Consider the following 25,145-nt stretch of genomic DNA (forward strand, 5'->3'; position numbering starts at 1 on the left):
TTGAAAAGGCTAATCATAGCCTTAAAAGAATTCTGGCCAAGCTTTGCCAGGAGACCTCAGAAACGTGGCTCAAACTGTTGCCAATTACTCTTCTCAGGATGAGAATGGCACCTAAAACTGCCTTAAAGCTTAGCCCCTATGAGATACTCGAAGGAAGGCCTTTCCTCACCTCTGACATCCTCTTTGATTCAGAAGTGCAAGATCAAATAAAGTACATTATTAACTTAGGCCAGATACAAAAGGCTCTCGTAAAGTATGGCAACAAGGTCCTTCTGGCGCCAGACCCTGAGGCTCGTGAGCAGCCTATCTCCCCAGGGAACTTGGTCTTATTAAAGACCTGGAAGTAAGGTTTTCCCTCAGACTAGTTACAGCCCCAGTGGAAGAGGCCCTACCGAGTACTGCTGAGCATGCCTCCTTCAGTAAAATTACAGGGAGTTCCAAGCTGGGTACATTTGTCAAGGATTAAACCTCTACCTCTTGAGTCTCCACAGGTGGATCCAACAGATACATCTGCTTATTCCTGTGAGCCAATTGAAGATCTAAAATACCTCTTCAAGGCCGGCGCCACGGCTCACTAAGCTAATCCTCCACCTGAGGCGCCAGCACACCAGGTTCTAGTCCCGGTTGGGGCGCCAGATTCTATCCCAGTTGCTCCTCTTCCAGGCCAGCTCTCTGCTATGGCCCGGGAGTGCAGTGGAGGATGGCCCAGGTCTTTGGGCCCTGCACCCGCATGGGAGACCAGGAGAAACACCTGGTTCTTGGCTTTGAATCAGCAAGGTGCGCTGGCTGCAGCAGCCATTGGGGGGTGAACCAACAGAAAAGGAAGACCTTTCTCTCTCTCTCACTGTCTACTCTGTCAAAAAAATAAATAAATAAAAATACCTCTTCAAAAGGCAGAAAGATAAGTAGAACTCTTGTCCTAGCCACGTCAAAATGTTGCAATTCAGTGCCCACCTGATGTACATACCTCTTTTGATTCTTTCTGGGTGCTATTATTGGCAGAAGGACTCCTTAGTGGGTTCCTCAGCGGTAAAGAGGGACAGCCCAGAAGAGTTTTACGAAACCGACTTTAAGAACCTGACCTTAGCTCTGGGTAATCTGGCCTACACTTCAGGATGGCTTCTACAGCAAGCTCTGATTTCAGTAGACTCCCTGTCCAGGGTAGTTATGGACAATAGACAGGCCCTAGAGTTCATGTTAATAGAACAAGGGGGCATGTGTGCAGTGCTCAACGGGATCTGCCACCTTTACTCAAATAATAGTATGTTCCCAGAAAAGGACATCAAAGCCCTCCATGCTCAAGTTAAATGGTTTTACAGTTTGCATATGGGTAATCTCTCACCACCTACTGTCTGGGAGATGGCTAGACATGTTTTTTTTTTCCATTTTAAGGGGCACACCAGTTGCACTTGGGGTTATTCCAATCTTGCTCATGGTGATTTACAAACTTGTAAGTTTCAGAACCCAGCAACTTCTGAGAATAATGATGACCATGCAGGGGACACAGATGATGGCGGTGACTGAAAGAGCTCCAGCTCGTGAAGTGAACTCATTAGATGAGATAGGCAGACTTCTGGACCGAGAACAGGCAGGGTCTGCACCCCTAATAAGCAGGAAGCAGCTACAGAAGATGGTGACTCGACGCCCATAAACATCCCCTTAAGATTAAGATCTGGAGTCTCTGAGGGGGGAATGAAGTAGACAGACTAAAACTGATTAGGTTTATGAGCTGGAAGACCACGCCTTTGCCACACCCCTGTGTGACCTCACACCCTACCTGATACCCTCACCATTCCCCCGTGTGACATCATGCTCTACCTGACCATACCTGAGCACCCACCTGCCCACAAGCCACTCCCCTGTGAAAAATATATAAAAGGCAAGGAGCAGCTCTGCTTTGCTGCTGGTGATGAGTGGTGGGTAGCAGCTCAAGGCGCTTGCTGCACGTGGCTTTTGGCCTGCTCTCTGCTTGGTATGGACGCTACCCTAGTTTCCAGATTGTCCCCTCTTTAAACTGAACTAAAGCCCTCACTTTCCTATGCACCCTTCACACTAATGTACCATGTACCTGGTTTATGGATGCTGGTATTTAGAATTCTTCTCTAAATATTAGGCAAGAACCCTCTCAGGCTTATTAATATTGGGGATTTATTAATAAGCATATGGTGATATCATATGGCACCCCAAATTCCAGTAGCATATGTGGCATCCCAGATGGCGCTTCTGGGGAACTTTAAGGGGCCACATTTTCGTATAGATTTTAGGGGGTCATTCCCGATATCATTTGGGCCATCCTCCACTGCTTTCCCAGGCCATTAGCAGGGAGCTGGATCAAAAGTGGAGCAGCCAGGACTTGAACCGGCACCCATATGGAATGCTGGTGCTGCCAGCAGAGGCTTAACCTATTCTGCCACAGTGCCGGCCCCGAGATGCAGTTTCAATACAGAGACACAAATGAATTTAAAATAAAAATATGAGAAAACATAGCTCAAGTAAATATTAGCCCTAAGGAGGCTGGCATAACCCCAATAATATTCAGAGGACAAGGACATCAGACAAGAAGTGTTACTAGAAACAAAGAGGAATATTTCATCATGGTAAAAATGGCAAGGGATCAGGAAGCTCTAACAACTGTAAACACACACACGCCTAATAACAGAATTTCAGAAACACAGGAAGTAATGACATTTGACCCCTACCTCACTCCATACTAAAAAACTGACCTCAAAATAGACACTGGACCCTAAATGTGAAATGAAAATCTTTAAACTTCTAAAGAAAACAATGAAGAAAATATTTGTGATTTTTGGCATGGATTCATTAGGTGCAACATCAGAAACACAGTCCATACAAAAAAAAAAAAAAATTCACAAGCTAACTTCATCAAAACTAAAAACTTCCCTTTGAAAGACAATTTTAAGAGAATGAAAACACAAACCACAAACTGGGAGAAAAGCTATGCAAATTACATACCTGGTACCAAGCTTCAATCCAGATTAATACAGAATGCTAGAGGATGAAAGGGGTAAGGGAAGGGCTAGAAAGAGGTTGGATAATGGGCACCAGACAAGCTCACAGTGGGGTGAGTATAGTTTGCAACACCCTATTATACATTTTATGAACAAACAGAAGAGCTAGAAGGCTACAGAATTAAGACAAGCAGAGGGAAATGTTATCAATTTGATTTGATCAGTACACATTGTGTGCATTTGTTGAAATTTCACACTGTACTCCATAGATGTGCATAATTACTACATGATAAGCAATCTTTTTAAAAATGTGTTTAAAGAGTGGTTGATATTGTGGTACAGTGGGTAAAGCCACTGCTTGTGATGCCAGCATCCATTAGGGACACTGGTTCAAGTCCTGACTGTTCCACTTCTGATCCAGCTCCCTGTTAATGCACCTGAGAAATCAGCAGAAGATGGCTCAAGTCCTTGGGCCCCTGCACCCACATGAGAGACAAAAATAAAGCTACTGGCTCCTGGCTTCGGCCTGGACCAGCCTGGCCATTGTGGCCATTTGGGAAGTAAACCACTGGATGGAAGAGATCTCTCTCTTTCTCTCTCTGTACTCTACCTTTCAATTAAGTTTAAAATCTTTAAAATAGTAACTGAATAAACAAATCATGCTGCATCGTATAATGGAATATTTACTACCCAACAATAAACAGGAATGAATTATTGATAATCACAACATAGATAATATCAAAGTAATTATGTTCAATAAAAGAATCCAAACTAAAAAGGAGTATATACAGTATGATTCTATTTATACAAATACAAATTAATCTATAGTGACAGGAGAATTTCAGTGTTTGGTGAGGAGAAGAGAGGCATTACCAAAGAGAATAATGAGACTTCTGGAAGGCAATGGACACGTTCATTACCTTGACCGTGTTTGACCATGATCATGGTTTCACTGGTGGTGACATGTGTCAAAACTCATCAAAATTTAGACCTTAAACATGCAGTCTGTTTTATGATGGTACTTAAAAAACTTGTGTGGGAAATTGGATTTGAAAATTAAGATTACTTTCAGCACAAAAATTTTGAAATCTATAGTTTTTTCATAATATTTCCACAAACTTTTTTTAAGTACACTGGTATATGTCAATTATACCTCAATAAGCCTAATTAAAAAAAGAAATGAATCTAGGTTGAAAATTAACAAAAAATGGATGTAAACACAAACACATCAAATAAAAAAGGACAGAACTAAAGGGAGAAAAAGACAAATCCAACAATCATAGCTGTGCATTTTAACACACTTGTCTTTGTACTGAATAAGACACACAGAACTAGTAAGAAAGAATAAAAATAAAAGCCTGGATGATGATCTTAATCCAGTTGACATTTAAACACTACACCCAACAACAATCACAGAAAATTCTTTGCTCAGTCAGGGAAGTTGTTAATCACTGATCAGGGTCGGATGGGGACAGAGGAGAGAACTAGCGTTTCTGGAATAGCTCCTAATCCACAGAAAGGGCCTGGCACAAAACGTCATTAGATCCTCAGGCAAACCTATGAGTTATTATCCTCATTTTAAAGATGCCAAAAAGAGATTCAAGGTGTTAAAGTAACTTTCCAAGACTACACAATGTTGATGGGATTCAAACTAAACATTTCAGTTGTTACCAGGAATAAGACACACACAAAAGTCACTTATTCAGAAAAAATCCACCATGCTTGATGTTACTGATAGATGTTCTGCCCCAGAAAAGCTCACAATCCAGCTAAAATAGGACAAAATCCAGATCTCGATCAAGATGACAAAGTCAATTCACAATTCCATGCATCATCCTCTGTTCAAACACAAAATAACAAGTTAGAAAAAAATATATATATATATATATATGTGATGTTAAAAAATAAAAGCCTGGGCTGGTGCTGCGGCTCACTAGGCTAATCCTCCACCTGCGGAGCCGGTACCCCAGGTTCTAGTCCCGGTTGGGGCACCGGATTCTGTCCCGGTTACTCCTCTTCCAGTCCAGCTCTCTGCTGTGGCCCAGGAAGGCAGTGGAAAATGGCCCAAGTGCTTGGGCCCTGCACCTGCATGGGAGACCAGGGGGAAGCACCTGGCTCCTGGCTTTGGATTGGCACAGCGCGCTGGCCTTAGCAGCCATTTCGGGGGTGAACCAATGGAAAAAGGAAGACCTTTCTCTCTGGGTTTCTCTCTCTCACTAACTCCGCCTGTCAAAAATAAAAAATAAAAAAATATAAAAAATAAAAGCCTGTCCATAGCTGAACTACAAAAAGATATGATCTGGGCTGGCTCCCATTCTGGACTCTTGGTCTAGAAGCAAGCACCAGCATCAGTAAAAAGCAAGAGTACTCTGTGGGGGCCCGCACTGTGGCTTAGTGGGAAAAGCCACTGCCTGCAGTGCCAGCATCCCATATGAGCACTGGTTCAAGTCCCGGCTGCTCCACTTCTGATCCAGCTCTCAGCTATGGCCTGGGAAAGTAGTGGAAGATGGTCTAAGTCCTTGGGCCTCTGCACCCACGTGGGAGACCTGGAAGAAGCTCCTGGCTTCAAATCAGTGCAGCTCCAGCCGTTGCAGTCACTTGGGGAGTGAACCAGCAGATGGAAGACCTCTCTCTCCCTACCTCTGCCTCTCTAACTTCACCTTTCAAAGGAATAAATAAATAAATCTTAAAAAAAAAAAAAAAAGTACTCCCTGGAAGACAGAAACAGAACCAAGCTGAGCCAGAGCTGGAACTCCCCCACTCCCCATGAAAGCAGACTAGAAGTCAGAAGAATGGACATAGTGACTTTTTTTTTTCTTTTCTTTTTTTAAAGACTATTTATTTGAAAGAGGAGAGAGAGAGAGAGAGAGCGCGTGCCATAATGGCCAGGAGCTAGGCTTTTCTGAAACCAGGAGCTCTCTCCAGGTCTCCCACATGGGTGGCAGGGGCCCAAGGACATTGGTCATTGCTAAAATGCCAGGCACTTTAGCAGGGAGCTGGATTGGAAGAGGAGCAGCAGAGACTTGAATCGCCACCCATATGGGAAGCTGGCATTGCAGGCCATGGCTTTAACAGCTATACCAAAGCACCAGCCCTGCAACTAATTTCTACACAATGGAGGTACAGGCATTTGGTCTACCAGTCAAGTTGCCACAGGGACAATTGTGTCTGATGCCTGGTTCCACTCCTGATTCTAGATTCTTGCTAATGAAAACCCTGGGAGGTAGCAGTGCTGGCTCAAACAGTTGGGTTCCTGCTATCTACATGGAGACCTGGATTGAGTTCCTAGCTCCTGGCTTCAGCTGCTGGCCCAGGGCCTTTGCAAGCCTTTGGAGAGTAAAACCAACAGATGTGAGCACTCTCTGCCCTTCTCTGCCCCTCTCCACCCCATCAAATAAAAAAATCAAAATTTTAAAAGGAAAAGTGTAAAGAAGTTTCAAATTTTGGTCATGTTGAGATAAAACTTTGGTTTTAGGACATGAGGTTTTGAGAAATCAGAGATACAAGCCAGCCAGTCCATATCAGTTTAATCACAGAATATAACCTCAGACTACTGTAGTTTTGAGGCAGATCTGTGCCACGGTGAGTGTCATAACTAGGATCCTAACTGCCAGAATCTACGAACTTGTAACCAGAAACAATGCCTTTATTATTTGCAGGCATCATAAAATGCTATCAATATATAGAAATGGGGATAGGGAAAGGACAGAAAGCTCTTCTACTGTATTTTTATTTGATGTTTCGAAAGAAGTGTTAGTATGTGAAGAGAAACTTTATCTAGAGCAGTGGAAACATGGGATTTTAAGACTCCAATTTTGCAAAGTCATTTCTCTTGTTTTAAAATAAGCTATACAATGAAAGGAGTTGGAAACTGTTTCCCCTGTTCTCAACACTTTTCATGGTGCAACTATTCTGCCCCCTCTGGAATAACCTTTTGAGGATCTGAAAGCTAACTTTAATATCTTCTTTATTATTTAATAAAAATCTAGGAATGACATAACAAATGCATTTTCCTTATATCTACTACCTAATACTCAGATTCTGATATTTCTTCATTCTTAAAAAGATGTAAACATCACAGACTCAACAGCGTTCCCCTGTATATATCCTTCTCCATTCCTGACTCCCCATATCATAACCTTCCCAGAAGCAATCAATAACCTGAATTTGTTCTAATTCCCATGGTTTTAAGATTTATTTATTTATTTGAAAGTTAGAGTTACACAGAAGGAGAGAGAGAAAGGACTTCTATTCGCTGGTTCACTCCCGAATTGGCCGCAACAGCCGGAGCTGCGCTGATCCGAAGCCAGGAGCTTCTTTAGGGCCTCCCACGTGGGTGCAGGGGTCTAAGGACTTGGACCACCTTCTACTGCTTTCCCAGGCCATAGCAGAGAGCCGGACTGGAAGTGGAGCAGCCGGGTCTCAAACCGGTGCCCATATGGGATGCTGGCACTGCAGGCAGAGGCTTTACCCACCACACCTAGTACCAGCAGCCCCATCATGTTTTATGCTGTGATTACATACTGTGAATTCATATTCCAATGTTTGTCAATACCAGTGGATATTTAGGTTGTTTCCACATTTTTGCTATTTCAGATGATGTGTCAGCAAACACTTTTATTTATGTCTCTTTGTGCACATGTACAAAGTTTCCCTGGAATACATACCCAGAAACATAACTGCTAGCATATGGGTTATGCATACCTGCAGATTGTCCACGTGTTGCTTCTCTAACTTGGTGTACAAGAGTTCCCATTTCCCTGATGCCTAAAACTTGTAGTGGAGCCAGTGCTATGGCGTAGTGGGCAAAGCCACAGCCTGCAACTCCAGCATGCCATATGGGCATCAGTTCATGTCCCTGCTGATCTACTTCAACTTCCTGCTAATGGCCTGGGAAAAGCAGTGGAAGATGGACCAAGTGTTTCGGCCCCTGCCACCCATGTGGGAGACCTGGAAGAAGCTCCTAGTTCCTGGTTTTGGCCTGGTCTAGCCTGGGCAAAACCAGTGGACCAACGATTCATTCATTTCTCTCTCTCTCTCTCTCTCTCTCTCTCTCTCAATCTGTGTGTGTGTGTGTTCCTCTCTTTCAAGTAAAAATAAATAAATAGAAATGAATAATGTTATGGTTAGGCTTCTGGCCATTAGGCTTTCTCCTCTGTATATTTCCTCCCAACTCTTTTGCCCAATTTTCTGTTGAACTATCTTCTTACTGATTTATAGGCTATTTAAATATTCACTCTTAGATTAGGCCAGAAATAGAATCTATGAACTTGGATCAGATCATCCTGGCCCTGGTGGAACTACTTTCAGAGCTGTCTCTTGAAGTCATAACCTCACTTTTGTGAAGAAAAATTTAGAGAAACTGCTAGATGAAATCTATTATTGCATTTACCACAACAGCAATGCAAGGCTCATCCACTACTCAGTGCTTCCTACAAGAAGCTAACGAGCAGGGATTGGCACATCCAATTAAGCTCCCATATTGGAGTGCCAGTTGGAGTACTGGCTACTCTGCTTCTGATCCAGCTCTTCACTAATGCACCTGGGAAAGCACCTGAAGATGGCCTAATTAGGGCCCTGCCACCCACATGAGAGACTTGGATGGAGTTCTTGGCTCCTGGCTTCAGCCCAGCCTAGCCCTGGCTGTTGAGCCATTTGGGTAATGAACTAGCAAATAGATCAGTCTTTTGTCTCTCTCGGCTGCTTTGTCTTTAAAATAAATAAATAAATATTTTTTAAGAAAAAGGAAGCCAAGGGTTAGAAAACAATTTGTTTCTTTGAGTAACAGGTACATTTTGTTCTCTTCAACTGGATCCACCATGATTTTATTTTCATTTTGGTTGCCAGGAAACTGAGAGTCAATTAGTGGTTGGATTATAACAACTATATAGACCCTGACAGTTTATGCTTTAGGTATTATTTCCCCCCTGGTCTGAAACAACACATTCCATGTCATATTTTCAATTGTTGCCAATTTCTTATTTTCTACTCCAACCTTACCATTTTATTTGTGCAATGTTTTATGTTCTGAAAACCACTTAAATCCTTTGTGGAATGAGGTGGCATAAATTAATAAACATGTAATCCTATTACTACTATAGTTTAATCTTTGGGTTAATAATAAGATTAATGGCCTATAGTGAGAAACTAGTGAAGAGGAAAACTTTTGTGTGAAGTTCTTACAAGATATTGAAAAATATTCTCCAATATGGAGAACAAGTAATCAACTGTTCTTCACTTGAACATCATTTCGTCTAAGACTCTATGACTTGAGTTTAAATTCTGAACCATAAAAAAAAAAATACTTTCTAATTAGATCCTGTTCCAACACCCATTTTCTCTACAGTCATTTCTCTGTACCTCCTCTCACCCATGTGGGAACCATGTGGCGGAAGCTAGATCAAGAATTAAAAATCATTACCAATAACAACAGGAACACATACCAAAAAAAAAAAAAAGCACTCAACAAGCTATTTATAAGGAGAAAGGAAAACTACTGATTATCTGCCATGTGGCAGATGATACGTAGGGCACATTATATAAGAGTACTTCAGAAAGTCTGTGGAAAATGAAATTATCCTGGATCAAAAAAAAATTAAAACTCACATATACAAGGGTCTCTTCAAAAAGTTCATGAAAGTTCCAGGGTTGTGGCTCAACAGGTAAAGCTACCAAAAATGCTGGCACCCCATGCCAGAGCACTGGTTCTAGTTCTGGCTGTTCCACTTCTGATCCAGCTCTCTGCTGATAATGTGCCTGGGAAGACAGTGGAAAATTTTCTCTCTCTCTCTCTCCCCCTCTCCCTCTCAAAATAAATAAATAAATATCAAATCTCTAAAAAAAAAACCATGAAAAATGAGTATTATGAAAAAATTATGCATGGATTTCAAAAGTTTTCCACCAAGATAAACTTATCCTTTAATTCTACTTTTCCACAAACTTTTTGAAGCCAGTTGTGTATACTGTTTCATTCAATATTTGAAGCAACCCCAGTTGAAGTAACCAAAGCTCAGAGTTTAAATGATTTCCCTACTTTAGCCATTTCAGTAGAAGCATCTAGATTTACACCCCAGACTGGCCCAAAACCCTGCTATCCATTCTATCACTCCTTTCAAACAACCTTTTAACCTCTCGTCAGTGCACCTGATCTGAGGAACCTTTTAAAGATGAGAGAACAATTTAGTGATTTTTTTCAACAGAATTAAGGACCCAACAAGGCTACTTAAAATGCCTTTCTTTGGAGGCATTGACAATCAGCGCCACTCACTGTCACTAATCCAAAGTTCCTGATCTGTGCATCTTTTTTACACACACAAAGATCTCTCTAAATCCAAGTCTCTCAAATGTCACCATCATGTCTTATATATGGGTCTCCCTCTTCTTTTCTTCTTATCATAGTAGATATACAGAAAGTCTCAAATGAATGGAGACACTCGATCTTTGAAGGGAAGCTACTGTTGGATATGAAATACCTAACCTCTTTACCTTTCTCAAAGAGGAATGGACACAAATCTACCTCCTCTGTCCATAGTAAGACATTCCCTTCCTGCCAAAATTTAGGTATTAGATTGCATGCCAAATGTTCTCCAAAGGCCTGTGTCCCCAAAGTCTTATGTTAATGGCACCAAGAGGGTAGAAACTGGATCTAATTAAGGAGTTCAAAGGGAGAACCTTTGGGAAGTGATTAGATTGGATTAGGTTGTAGCATAGAGCGCCCATTATCGAATCAAGGGAGCTTTATAAGGAGAGACATAGACACAAGCACTTCTGCTGGCCATATGATGCTCTGCCAGCAACCATGCCATAACTGGAGGCTGAACAAATGGGGCGGGCTTCATCTGGATTGTGAACCTCCAAAACTGAGGACCAGAATAAATCTCTTTCCTTCATACGTATCTTCATTTACCCAAAGAACATTTATTGAGTCATAGACTCTGCTGGGCTCTGGGGATGCTGGGTCCTTAATCTCAAGAAGCTCTTATTCAAAACAGACAAGGACAGAGCCACAAACAGTATGATGACTGATTATGGTATACACTGCATATTAGAGGCCTAAGTCTGCCAGGGAAGGGGCAGTGAGCCACTGTGGGGAGCAACCCGGACTAGACTAAGTTACTGGAATTAAGACTTATTCTATGCATCTGCTCTCCCACAATATGGCGCTGAGAAGGGAGAAGCAGCTTCTACACAGCTGCCTCCAGTTCAACCAATAAACTGTAGGACCTGCTCCTGATTGGAGGAGAGCAGCGTACTCGGCGTGTGGGCAGCCGAGTTGGGATTGGCGGAAGAGGACTATAAAGGAGGAGAGAGACAACATGCACCAGGAACATCTAAGGGGAACATCTATCTGAATAACACCTGTGCAGCCCCCGAGAGAGCCGGCCAGCGGTATGCCGCTCCCCCGCGGAAGTGGGGAAAGTGGCTAGGGGGAACCGCCCTTCCACGGAGGTGGAAGGGTCGGTAGCCAACCCGGGAAGAACCAGCAGCAAACCCGGGGAGGGCCGAGCAGACGAAAGAGCAGCGCAGGGTCCTGTGTCGTTCCTCCACGAAGACGGGGAGCGACATAATGGTGCCGTGACTCGGATATGAAGCCTAGGCAGGGTTTAGTGTCGTTCCTCCATGAAGAGGGGGAGCGACAAGCCACCCTTTTCTCAAGCTAACACCTAACCTGTCTTGAAGGTTGAATAGGCTTTAATCAGGCAAGGGCTGGGGGAAAGAGGCAGAAACTCATCGTGTAAAGGAACAGGAGCATAAAAGTCATATCTGCAAGTGGCTCCTTAAAGAGGCATCCAGAATCATTAGATCTTTAAGAGTCCTCATTAAGTCTTAACCTGGGAGTTAGATGATTAAATGACAATGGATACTTCACTGTAGCAACCATCTGGATGGTACACTATTGGTAGAGCACACTAGAAGACCGCTGCAGGTAACAAATGACAATGGTCTGCACTCAGACATAGTAGCAAGGTAGGCAAGGGCCTGAGAGATTCAAGTTCTGGAATCAACACACTTAAACTCACCAGATGTAAAAAGATGGCAGGAGTGATAGGCCAACCCTTAAGAGAGCTGGCTAGGTGACAAAGTGAGAGGAGGGCCAAGGTAAAGTCTTAATAAAGAAAATCAACAGGCTTTGGGGGGAGGAGAAAGAGAAAGATGACAAGTTTGTTTACAAGTAAAAGTGAGGGGCTAGCATGGCACAGCAGGTTAAACAGCCACTTGCAACACAAGCATCCCCTATCATGGCACTGGTTAAAATTCCAACTGCTCCACTTCTGATCCAGTTCCCTGCTAATGTGCCTGGGGAAGTGATAGAAAATGGTCCAAGTATTTGGGTCCCTGCCACCCACACAGGAGACCCAGAGGGAGTTCCTGGCTTCTGGCTTTGGCCTGGCTCAGACCTAGCTGTTGTGGCCATTGGTGAGTGAACCAGTGGATGGAAGATTCTCTCTTCTCTCTCAAACACTCTGCCATTTAAATAAATAAATCTTTAAATTTTTTTTTTGAAAAATGAAAGTGCGGCATACATTTGGTGCAGATTAGATCTTGCTTGGGGACAGCCTTGTCCCTTATTGGTGTACCTGAGTTCAAGTCCTCGTTCTACTTCCAATCCAGCTTCCTACTTATGTACACTCTGGAAGGCAGCAGGTAATGGCTCAAGTGATTAGGTCCTTGCCACCCAGGTTGGAGACCCAGATTGAGTTCCAAGCTCCTGGCTTCAGCCTGGCCCAATTCTGGCTGTTACAGGCATTTGGGAAGTGAAACAACAGATAAAAGATCTCTCTCTCCACCTTTCAAGTAAAATGGAAAGAAATAAATTTTTTGGCTGGCGCTGCAGCTCCCTAGGCTAATCCTCCGCCTGCGGCACCGGCACACCAGGTTCTAGTCCCGGTTGGGGAGCCGGATTCTGTCCTGGTTGCTCTTCTTACAGTCAAGCTCTCTGCTGTGGCCCAGGAGGGCAGTGGAGGATGGCCCCGGTCCTTGGGCCCTGCACCCGCATGGGAGACCAGGAGGAAGCACCTGGCTCCTGGCTTCAGATCGGCACAGCGTGCCGGCTGCAACGCACCAGTAGTAGCGGCCACTTGGGGGGTGAACCAATGGAAAAAGGAAGACCTTTCTCTCTGTCTCTCTCTCACGGTCTAACTCTGCCTGTAAAAAAATAAATAAGTAAATTTTTTTTTAAGTTTTAAATGAAAGCAACTTACTCAATATGAATATAAGGCAAATTTATTTTCCCAAAATTTCTCAGAGAAGCAAAAGTTACTTTATATTCAATTATCCTTTAAAAGTTTCTCACATCATGTGGAACTTCCTGGATTTTTGTATTTTGAACAAGTATTGGTTGGGAAGACAAGTGAGCCCTAAACTACCTAAATTATTGCTGGTTTGGAGGCTACCAAGAGATCACCCGATGGATGGAATTTGTTTAAAAATGGCCAAAAAGTTTTAACATGCTTAAAATTTTCCTGAGAGCATCACTCACATTTACAAATTTGGATATTACCAATTTCAAAAAGTAACACAATGAGTGAGCACCTATGTTGTAGAGAACACAAACATGCACCCCCTGAAATCACAAAACAACTGTCCCATTAATGTGTGAGCAGACACGCCTCAGGGGACCTCCCACAGTCCTTGACCTTCCATCTACCCAGGGACTTCCCCGTAGAGTCAGCCCGGGACTGTCTCCACCCACTCAGCGCCCAACGACCTCTGGAGAAGAGGACTATCTGACTGGTGCCAAATGCCAGGAACTGAGCTGTTCGGCCCGCTCCTTCAGGGCCTCACTTGCATTTAGTGCTGGCCTGTCCTCAGGAGCTCCCAACCTTCTGATTATCCGTGATATAAGTTTATGGGGCAGAGCCAGTTGCAACTGCCACACCAGCCTCCATTCTTTAAATGCAGAGTAGGTTTAAGATGGCCACAGATGATGACAATGACGGTAACAGCTGGAATTTATTGAAAACATATTGTTGTGTGTATGAGAGAGAGAGAAAAACAGTGTGGTGGGGGAGGCCCCTTGGCTTGTTGTGGCTGGTGACCTCCCTCTTCCGGTCCTGTTGCAGTGACCCTGAGCTGTAGGCGGTGAGTGATGATGAGATTGAGGTGGAGAGCAATGAAGAGCAGCTGACAGTCGGGCTCATCATGATGCACTGGAACCAAAGTGCAGGGACCACACCAAAGACAGCTTTCACAGTTTGAGGGACTTGGGCCCACCCCTCCAAGGAAAGAATGCATCTCAGGCCCACATCCTAGACAAAATCAGAGTGTATCCAGTATATGCAAAGGAAAAACCACACATACCAGTGAGACACTGATGACCTCAGACAACAGAATGTTCTTCTGCAGCAGGGAGAAGGTGAGGCCGGGTGCCCAACTGCACACCAGCTACCCTCCTCAGACAACAGCCTCTGCACCAGCACCAAGGGCAGCACCATCTCAGCTATCGCTGGGCAGAGTCGGAGCCTGAAGAACTCCAAAGCTGGAAGAAGCTCCCGGTGGAGGCCAGCTAAGCTGCACCAGAGGGGCCAGCAATATGAACTGTCCATCTCCTCCTCATCTTAGCCTCCTTCCGTTTGTCAGTAGAACCCTCAGAACCATTTAAGAGATGATTTTTCTGTTTGTTTTTTCTTAATTTTTATTTTTACAGAGAAGCTCTTGAACAACAGTTCTCATCCTCCTTCCCCATTTCCACTACTTTTTAAGAACCGTATTCCTTTCAGGGATTCCCTATCCCCATCAGGAGATTTTAAACCAAAGCAGCCCAACTTGGCAGCATTTTCTGTGGAGGACACATAGTGTCCCACCTGCCTGGCCTCTCCTCCAGGTCTCCCGCACAGGTTTTGTAAATCTGTGAACTGCTCTACATTGAGAAGATGAGCAACTTGGAATAATCCCAATTACTCCCCTCCTTTTTAAGGATTTTTTTTTCTAAAGTTATTTATCACTCCTATAGAGAGACCTGATCCTTGAAGAAGTCTGTGGCATACAAAAGAGGGGACAGATTTGCAGAGCAGTCTTTGGGCGTGTTTCAATCTCCCCTCTCAGTCAGCTGTTCCAGCCTGCAGTGCAGGGCAGCATGACACTCTTGTGGTATGTATGGGAGCCAGCAGCAGTGAATGCACCACCAGCGAGTGGTAGGGGTGGTTATTTGGGTGACGGGACAGGGAGGGTCGGGTAGGGTAGAGGTTTTGTACTGAGGGCCAGTGATAATGTCTTGATATTTATTTCCTGCTACTGATATTTGAATCTGAGTGAACTGTCCCTATTTCTGATGTCATTATTGCAAAGCGACAGACTCATAAAGTAATGATCAAATCTTCCTTTCTTTCCCTGTGTATTTCTAAGATATATAGCCAATTGATTTTGCATTTAAATGCCAGGAGCAATTTACCTGGTACTAAACCTGCACTGTAGTGGGGACCCTGCCCCAACTCTGGGCCTCCTCCCTTTCCTCCTGTCCTGGAACCTATCTCTACTGTGTGATCCAGCCCTGGTTCTGGCTGCAGTCAGCAGAGCCCAGTGAAGGGTTTTGTGTGTTTAGGTCATATTTCTTTGTCTTGTTTCTACTCTATTCCTGGCATTTGCTGATTTCTAGTGTATACTCTGTAATCTCAGTCCATGTTTGATTCCATTCCATGGAAATACAAAGTATGTTGTACATACTGCCCCACAGTTGTCTTACAAGTTAAGGCTTTCCCCTTTCACTAAAAGACTATAAATACAAACTTTCTTCTTCTTCTTTTTAAAAGATTTATTTATTTTATTTGAAAGGCAAAGGCAGAGAGAGAAAACTTACTTTATTCTAAAAAAAGAAAACATACTGCATGCTAGACACTCCTTTGTATATATTAAGGTGTTAGTCCATTGCATGCTTCTACAACAGAATACGAGAAATTGGGTGATTAATAATATATGAACTATTTTCCACAGTTCTGGAGACTGGCAAGTCTAAGATTAAGGTGCTGGCCTCTAATAAGGGCCTGTCTGCTGCATCCTCACATGACATTAGTCATCACATGGTGAAGGGAGAAAGAGAAGAGAGAAGGGGGATTATCTCATTTTTTTTAATAAGGAACCCACTCCCTTGATAACAGCCCCAATCCATTCGCATGAACCTCATCACTCTTAAAGATCCCACCTCTCAAAACTTTTCCCTTGGGGATCAAGTTTCCAGCACATGAATTTGGGGGACACATTCAAAGCACAGCACTGATATTTAATAGCCGTAGCAATTCTATGTGATACTCACTCAGTTGAGGAAACTGAGGCACTGAGAGGAAGAGACAAAGAAAAGTCTTCCATCCACTGGTTCACCCAAAAAGGCCTCAATGGCCAGAGCTGGGCTGATCTGAAACCAGGAGCTAGGAGCTTCTTCCAGGTCCCCTGGGCCATCTTCTGTTGCTTTCCCAGGCCATAGGCAAAGAGCTGGATCATAGAGGAGCAACCAGGACACAAATCGGCGTTCATGTGAGATCCAGCCCTTAAGAGGACACTTAGCATACTATACCATGGTGCCAACCCTCGCACTGAGATTTTAAAACTTGCTCAGAGCCGGCGCTGTGGCTCACTAGGCTAATCCTCCGCAAGTGAAAGCTTTATGACTTCAACTTTTAAACCCTCCAAAGTCTCACAAAGGGTTTTCTTGAAACTTTTGTTGGCATGAAATTCATATTCCTTAGTAGAATTGACACTGCTTGACAACGTGACCTGTAAGAATCAGGGCCCTTCTCCTCTAGTTTCCTCTCCAGCTGTTACCTTACCGTTTCCCCTTCACATTGCAGTTACTCCCATTGCTGAAGGAGTGATGTCTTTATGGTTTCAAGGATTCTGGCAAGTTAGTATTTCAACTATGATCCGAGCTCAGACAGAACTAATTATCAACGTAAGACTTCTTGTTGTCCACCCTCTCCGGCTCCAATCAGGAGAAGCTATGTTCTGTTTCATTTGTTTAAGCATTTAAACAATTTATTTGACAGGGCAAGTGAGAGTATATGTGTACATTAGCTTCCATCCCATGGTTTACTCCCAAATGCCCACAACGGCTGGGGCTGGGCCAAGCTAAAGCCAGGAGCTGGAACCTAATCGAGTGAAGCTGTACTTTGACCCCACCCTGTTCCCAGCAGGGCCATTCTTAGTTTAGGCTACTTATAGGATACTGTTAGTAAGTCATTTCATCATAATGGCATAGTTTGAGTTTTAAAAATCTTTAAATTTATTTATTCGAGAGGCATAGAGACGTTGAGCGAGGAAGAGATAGAGCTCTTATTCACTGGTTCGTTTTCCTCATGCCCACAACAACTGGAACTGGACTGTGCTGAAGGTAGGAGCCAGGAATACAATACAAGTCTCACATGCGAATGGCAGGACACCAATTGCTTGAGCTATCAATGCTGCTTCCCAGGGTCTGCATTAGCAGAAAGTTGGAATCAGGCATCCCAAGGCAGGATGGAGGTGTCTTAACTGCTAAGCGCCCGCTCCAAGGATCATTTGAGTTTTTATTTTAAAATCCTTTCTTTCTTGCTATTCTGAAAGAAGAAAGGAGGGAGGGAGGGAGAGAGCAAGAAAGAGATTTGTTCCGTCCACTGGTTCACTCCCCAAATACCTGCAATAGCCACTACTGGGCCAGGCTGAAACTAGGAGCCTAGAACTCAATCTGTACCCCCAACTCGAGTGGCAGGGCCTTGACTATTTGAGCCATCACTGCTGCTTCCCAGTGTGTGCATTAGCAGGAAGCTGGAATCAGAAGTGGAATTGGGATTTGAACCTTGGCACTCTGATGTGGAATGTGGGTGTCTCAATTAGCATCTTACCACTGTGCCAAATGCCCACCTCCCATTTGATTTTTAAAAGCAGCATATGCCCTGATTAATTTCTACAAAGTTAATACCAATTTCCCTGTCAAATTTATATGTGCAAATGGTATAAAATAAAATTTTCCACAAGGCTCATAATAAAAAGTAGCATTCTTCCATCTCCTTCCCCTTCATGCTGGCAGCAACCTGCTCCAAAGGCAACTGCTTTCAACCCTTTTAGTAATTTCTTATGGCTGTCTTCCTATTTCCAAAGAATAGGCTATGGCATATTTTGTATTTTCAAACTTAGGTTTATCTGTAGACTTCCTCCTATGGAAGAGGAAGATTTAACTCTTGTATACTACCCACTTTTTTATCTTCTTCCTGTAGGCTATGCTAGTTTGTGGTAATATCAGTTAAAAGGTATATAGCTGATGGCCGGCGCTGTGGCTCACTAGGCTAATCCTCTGCTTTGCGGCGCCGGCACACCGGGTTCTAGTTCCGGTCAGGGTGCTGGATTCTGCACCTGGCTCCTGCCATCAAAAAAAAAAAAAAAAAAAAGGTATATAGCCGAGTAGCTAAGAGTAAGGGCTCTGGGCTCAAATTCTTGTCTCTCACCCAACTATGTTTGTATGATCTGAGCAAGTTTTTGGTGTGTGTGTGTGTGTTTATTTTTTATTTTATTTTGTTTTTTTGGACAGGCAGAGTGGACAGTGAGAGAGAGACAGAGAGAAAGGTTTTCCTTTGCCGTTGGTTCACCCTCCAATGGCCGCCATGGCCAGCGCGATGCGCCCGACACATCGTGCTGATCCAAAGCCAGGAGCCAGGTGCTTCTGGTCTCCCATGTGGGTGCAGGGCCCAAGCACTTGGGCCATCCTCCACTGCACTCCCTGGCCATAGCAGAGAGCTGTCCTGGAAGAGGGGCAACTGGGACAGAATCCGGCACCCCGACCAGGACTAGAACCCGGAGTGCTGGCGCCGCAGGCGCCAAAACCTCTTAATCTTTTAAAAGAAACTGTCATACCCAAAGAAATCTTAATATAAAGCAGCAGTAATGCACACAGACAGGTTTCCACCTAAGAGGAAGATTTCTATCTTGGTGAATCAAATGCCTCCTGCTCAAAACTGTTGACCTCTGAAACAGAGAACACCTCCTGTCCTAAGTACCAAATAAACATGATGCCCTGATATCAGGATTCCTAGCTACAAGTAGTCCTGATATTGAAGAGCAGGAAATTAACAGATAAGAACATTTAAGCTGCCAAGATAAACCATAAACTGCATATATAGGCTGGACTGCAAGTCAAGCAACCCTCTTGCTCACATTCTTCCCTGACAGTAGATATGGGACTGCGATCATTTTTTACATAAAAGGGTTCATTAAGGCAAGCTGAGATAATGAATGAGTAAAGATACAGCTTTTAAAAGAGAAAGGAAGAGTGTGGGTGGGAGGATGGGCAGGAGAGAGGGTAGGGTGGGAAGTATCCTGATGCTCTTGAATCTATATACATGAAATCTGTTCACCTTATATAAATCTAAAAATAAAAAAAGGAAGGATACCAAGACCAGCCAGCCATTTATCCTTCAGTCTGTTCTACTGTATTCTGGAAATCACGATCTTTTGTCATAGCATGAAAGAAAGTTGCCTCACAATTATCTCTGCATTCTATCTTAAAATCAAATGTAAGTCACAGGGATCTATTGAAAATCTAGCAGTGAAAAGGCATACAGATGACCAACCAGGGCCCAACAATGGGTCTGATAGGAGCTCGGGAGCCCTGCAGATCACAAATACACACTCTCACACAAATCTCATGCAAGAACACACGGATGCTCAACAAAGACACAATGGGACTCATAACCCTGACCATTCACTTTGATGTGGACCCCAGAGAAGCCCACCTCCACATTTGTTGCTCTATGCCACAAAACAAAAAGGAATTTCATCAGTATGCTATAGGGTCATGGCTGTGCCACTGCCAAACTCAGAGACTGAGGCCACTTTGGTGTGTGCAGAAGACATGAGCAGTGGAAGCACTTAGGTAAGAGAACAAATTAACTTCTCAGATCCTTCCTCTGAGACAGCACCAATGCAACGTACGCTTATATAATGAGGTTTCATTTTCAAGAACTGGTGACTGTTCATTTTCTTGCTTTTCTTCCTGTTTGATTTCATGACTCTGGTTATATTCACTAACCAACAAGGACAGAAACATTAAATAATTCACATTACTCTTAGATATATATGTCCGTGGACCAACATGAGTGAAACATGATACTGATTGTTTATTCTGTAAATTAAAATGCACTGAATGCTAGAACAGTTTGGATTCTAAGACTAATAAACTTTCTTAAATTTTTAAAATAAAATTATTGAATTATACTCAAAATTATTTTCTTCACATAGCTCTTTTAATGAGATACCACTCACATTAAAAATTTAAAGGTAAATTTACCTTTAAATTTTTATCTTATTGGGGCCACAGCCTGCAGTGCCAGCATCCCTTATGGGAGCCAGTTCAAGTCTCGGCTGTTCCACTTCCAATCCAGCTCTCTGCTATGGCCTAGGAAACAGTAGAAGATGGCCCAAGTCCTTGGGCTCCTGCACCTCTGTGGGAGACCCAAAAGATGCTCCTGGCTCCTAGCTTCAGATCAATGCAATTCCAACCATTGCAGCCAATTGGAGAGTGAACCAGCAGATGGAAGACCTCCCTCTCCCTCTTCTTTCCCTCTCCTCCTCTCTCTGTGTAATTCTAATAATTTTTAAAAGATTTATTTATTTTATTTATTTGAGAGGCACAGAGAGCTCTCATCCACTGGTACCCTCCACAAATGTCTAACTGCCAGGGCTGTGCTAGGCTGTAGCCAGTTACTCAATCCAGGTCTATGATGTGGGCACCAGGAACCCAAACATTGGAGCCATCACCAATGCCTCCCAGGGTGTGCATCAGCAGGAAGGTGGAGTTATCAGACTGAGCCAGGATTTGAAACCAAGCACTCCCATGTGAGATGTGGATATGTTAACTAGCATCTTCAATGCCATCTGTCTCAAATTTAACCTTTTAATGTATATAATTCAGTATTAACAATGTTCTGCAACTAACATCATTATCTAATTCCAGAAAATTTTTCTCAGCTTAAAAACAAACTCTGTACCCATTAGCAGTCACTCCCAGTCCTCCCTCCCTCCCTCCTTCCTTACCCTGGCAATCACCAATCTCCCCACCTTTATGGAATTGCCTATTTCAGGACATTACATACAAATGGAATCATACAATATGTGACCCTTTGTGTCTGACTTCTCTCAGTAGAGTTTTCATGCATATTGTAGCATATATACTCTACTCTTTTTTGTGGCTAGGTAATACTCCACTTATGGGTATACCACTTTTCGTTTATCCAATCATCCACTAATGGACTTGTGAGTTGTTTCTACTTTTCAGCTATCATGAGTAATGCTATTATGAACAAGCATATACATGTTTTTATGTGTACATATCTTTAAAAAATTATTTTATTTGAGAGGCACAGAGAGCTCTCATCCACTGGTACTCTCCACAGATATCTATAACTGCCAGGGTTGTGCCAGGCTGTAGCCAGTTAGTTACTCAATCCAGGTCTATGACATGGGCATCAGGAACCCAAACATTGGAGCCATCACCAATGGCTAAGAGAACAGCTTGAGGAACTACAAGACTATTTTCCAAAGTAGCTATACCATTTTACATTCCCACTAGCACTGTATGAGGATTTCAATATTCTACTTCTTGGCCAATATTTATTATTGTTCATAGTTTTTTTTTAAATAATATATTTTTAAAGATTTATTTATTTATTTGAAAGAGTTACACAGAGAGAGAAGGAAAGGCAGAGAGAGAGAGAGAGGTCTTCCATCCAATGGTTCACTTCCCAGATGGCCGCAATGGCTGGAGCTGAGCCAATTCGAAACCAGGAGCCAGGAGCTTCTTCCGGGTCTCCCACGTGGGTGCAACAGGAGCCCAAAGACTTGGACCATCTTCTACTGCCTTCCCAGGCCATAGAGAGCTGGATCGGAAGTGGAGCAGCCGGGTCTCGAACCGGTGCCCATATGGGATGCCGGCGCTTCAAGCCAGGGCTTTAACCCACTGCGCCACAGTGCCGGCCCCTGTTCATAGTTTCTTATTTTCAACATCCTTGTGGCTGCAAAGCAGTATTTCATGATTTCTACTGCTATTTGTCTATTGACCAATGAAGTTGGGCACCTTTTTATATGCCCATTGGCTTTTTATATATCTTCTTCTGAGAAATATCTCTGCAAATCTGGGGCTGGCACTGTGGCGTAGCAGGGAAAGTCGCCGCCTGCCGAACCATCATCCCATATGGGCGCCGGTTCGAGTCCTGGCTGCTCCACTTCTGATCCTGCTCTCTGCCATGGCCTGGTAAAGCAGTGGAAGATGCCCAAGTCCTTGGGCCCCTGCACCTTCACGGGAGACCTGGAAGAAGCTCCTGGCTTCGGATCGGCACAGCTTCGGCCACTGCAGTCAACTGGCGAGTGAACCAGCAGATGGAAGACCTCTTTCTCTCTGCCTCGCCTTCTCTTTCTGTGTAACTCTTTCAAATAAAATAAATCTTTTTTTAAAAATTATATGCAAATCTTTTGCAGATTTTGAAATCATCTTTTGGGGCAGGCACTGTGGCGCAGTGGGTTAACACCCTGGCCTGAAGTGCTGGCATCCCATATGGGTGCTGGTTCGAGACTTGGCTGCTCCACTTCTGATCCAGCTCTCTGTTATGGCCTAGGAAAGCAGCAGAAGATGGCCCAACTCCTTGGGTCCCTGCATCTGCGTGAGAGACCTGGAGGAAGGTCTTGGCTCCTGGCTTCAGATCGGCACAGCTCTAGCCGTTGTGGCAAACTTGGGAGTAAACCATCAGATGGAAGACCTCTCTCTGCCTCTCCTCTCTCTGTGTATTCTTTTTCATGTGACTATCCAGTCGTTGCAGCACAATTTGTTGAAAACATTATCCTTTCCCAATGAACAGTCTTGGCTTTCTTTTTTTATTGGAATAATTTTTAACATTTAAAAGAAAAATATTCAAATACAATTTTACAGCTTTACAGATATAATTGCTATGTAATAAATGGCACTTACTGTGTTTGATGAGAACTTCTGATATATGTATGGACCTGCACAAGTATCATCACAAACAAGATAACAAACATTCTGCTCATGCTGAAAGTAATTCCTCACTCCTGCCTATCCTCCAAGCAACTGTTGATCTATAGCTTAGTTACCACTATACATTGGCTTGCATTTTCTAGACATTTCTATAAATGGAATCATATAGTATATATTTTAGTTTTACATTTCCTTTAATTTAAAAATTTGATGAAAATTATTCAAATATTGTTCACTGAATACAATTACATTTTGGGGGACTGCATTTTTTAGAGTAGTTTTTCTATCACAGCAAAACTGAGAATTATAGAGACTTCTGTATTTCCTATTCTGAAACATGCATGGCCTCCCACGTGATCAACATTCCCCACCACAGTAGTACATTTGTTAAAACTGATGAGCCATATTAACATATCATAATCACCCAAAGTCTATTGTATATATTAAGGATCATTGTTACTGGTAGACATACAATGCTCTGGACAAATGCATAATAGCACGTGTCTACCATCATAATTTTAGGTTTCTCTAGATTAACTTTAATTGGTATTTTTAAAAGATTTTATTTATTTATTTGAGAGGCAGAGTTACAGAGAGAGGGAGACACAGACAAAGGTCCTCCATCTGGTGGCTCACTCCCCCAGATGGCCACAACAGCTGGAGCCAAGCCAATCCAAAGCCAGGAGCTTCCTCCAGGTCTCCCATGTGGGTGCAGGGGTCCAAGCACTTGGGTCCATCTTCCACTGCCTTCCCAGGCCATAGCAGAGAGCTGGATCAGAAGAGGAGCAGCCGGGACTAGAACCAACACCCATATGGGATGCCAGCACTCCAGGTGGAGGCTTAGTCCACTGTGCCACAGTGCTGGCCCTAGATTAACTTCTTATGCATGGAAATGTACATTTATTTCAACAGCATTTGTTAAAAAGCCTGTATTTTCTCCACTGTGTTACCTCTTTTCCTTCACCAATGATCAGCTTACTATATATGTGGGTGCTTAGTTTTGTTCCATCCATTTGTCTATTTTATACCTATCATCTTGATTACTACAACTTCACTGTAAGTCTTAAAAGTAGGGTACTATCAGTCTTCCAATCTTTTCTCTTTTAATATTATGTCAGCTATTCTAAATTATTGCCTTTCACAAACTTTAGAATCAGTTTGTTAATACAAAATAACTAGCTGGGATTTTGACTGAGATTATATCTATATATCTAGTCAGGAATAACTGACTTATTGACAATATTGAATCTTCCTATCCATGTATGTGAACTCTCATTTATCTGTTCATTGATTTCACTCATCAGATTTTTGTAGTTTCACTCATTTATATCTGATACACATTACATTAAAACTACTCCTAAGTAATTCATTTTGAGGATGCTAATATAAAAAGTATTATAGGTTTTAAAGTTTTTAATATTAGTGTATTTTACGTGTTATGAGAGAGGGGGAAAGAAAGAAATCTTTTATCTGCTGGTTCATATCCCAAATGCTTGCAACAATAGAGACTTGACCAGTTAGAAGCTAGTAGCCAGAAGCTCAATCCAGCTCTCCTGTATGGGTGGCAGGAATCCAACTACTTGAATCATCACCTGCTGCCTCCCAGGGTTTGCATGAGCAGGAAATGGAATCGAGAACAGAGCCAGGACTTGGACCCAGGTATCCTGGATATGGGGGTGTTGGCATACCAAGTGGTATCTTAACTGCCTGGCCAAATGCCCACCCCAGTAGTATTTTTAATCACAAATTCCACTTGTTAATGCTAGTTACAATTACATTTATCTTTTTAATTTTAGATCATTACTGCAACTAGATTATATTGTTAGAAAACCAAAATTTCTTGATTGTAGCAACATAATTAGTGATTTTGCTAAAATAAAGGTAAATAATCAGGTAATTTTATGGTTTATCAATATATTTTTTTCTTAAAGATTTCTTTATTTACTTGAAAGGTGGAGTGATAGAAAGAACCTCACTCTCCAACAGCCACGTCTGGGCCAGGTTAAAGCCAGGAGCCAGAAACTCCATCCAGGTCTCCCATATGGGTGGCAGGAACTCAAGTACTTGAACCATCATCCACTAATACTCAGGCACATTAGTCAGAAGGGGGACTGGAAATGGGGCAGCAGGCACTCAAACTAGAACTCCTGACATGGCATGCAGGCATCCCAAGCTGCAGTTTAACCCACTACATCACAATACCATCCTTTAATTACTCCTTATCTACA

General features: G+C 43.0%; 1 protein-coding gene and 1 pseudogene across 2 annotated transcripts in view; one reads left to right on the forward strand and one right to left on the reverse strand.

Annotated features, from left to right (window-relative positions):
- Window positions 1-25,145, reverse strand: part of SLC16A10 (solute carrier family 16 member 10) — a 133,838-nt gene that overhangs the window by 51,312 nt on the left and 57,381 nt on the right. The gene's annotated exons all lie outside the window — the stretch shown is intronic.
- LOC103349911 (protein max pseudogene) lies at window positions 13,903-14,479 on the forward strand (annotated as a pseudogene).

The sequence above is a fragment of the Oryctolagus cuniculus genome, chromosome 5 (genome assembly GCF_964237555.1).
Source record: "Oryctolagus cuniculus chromosome 5, mOryCun1.1, whole genome shotgun sequence".
In the NCBI taxonomy this organism is placed as follows: domain Eukaryota; kingdom Metazoa; phylum Chordata; class Mammalia; order Lagomorpha; family Leporidae; genus Oryctolagus; species Oryctolagus cuniculus.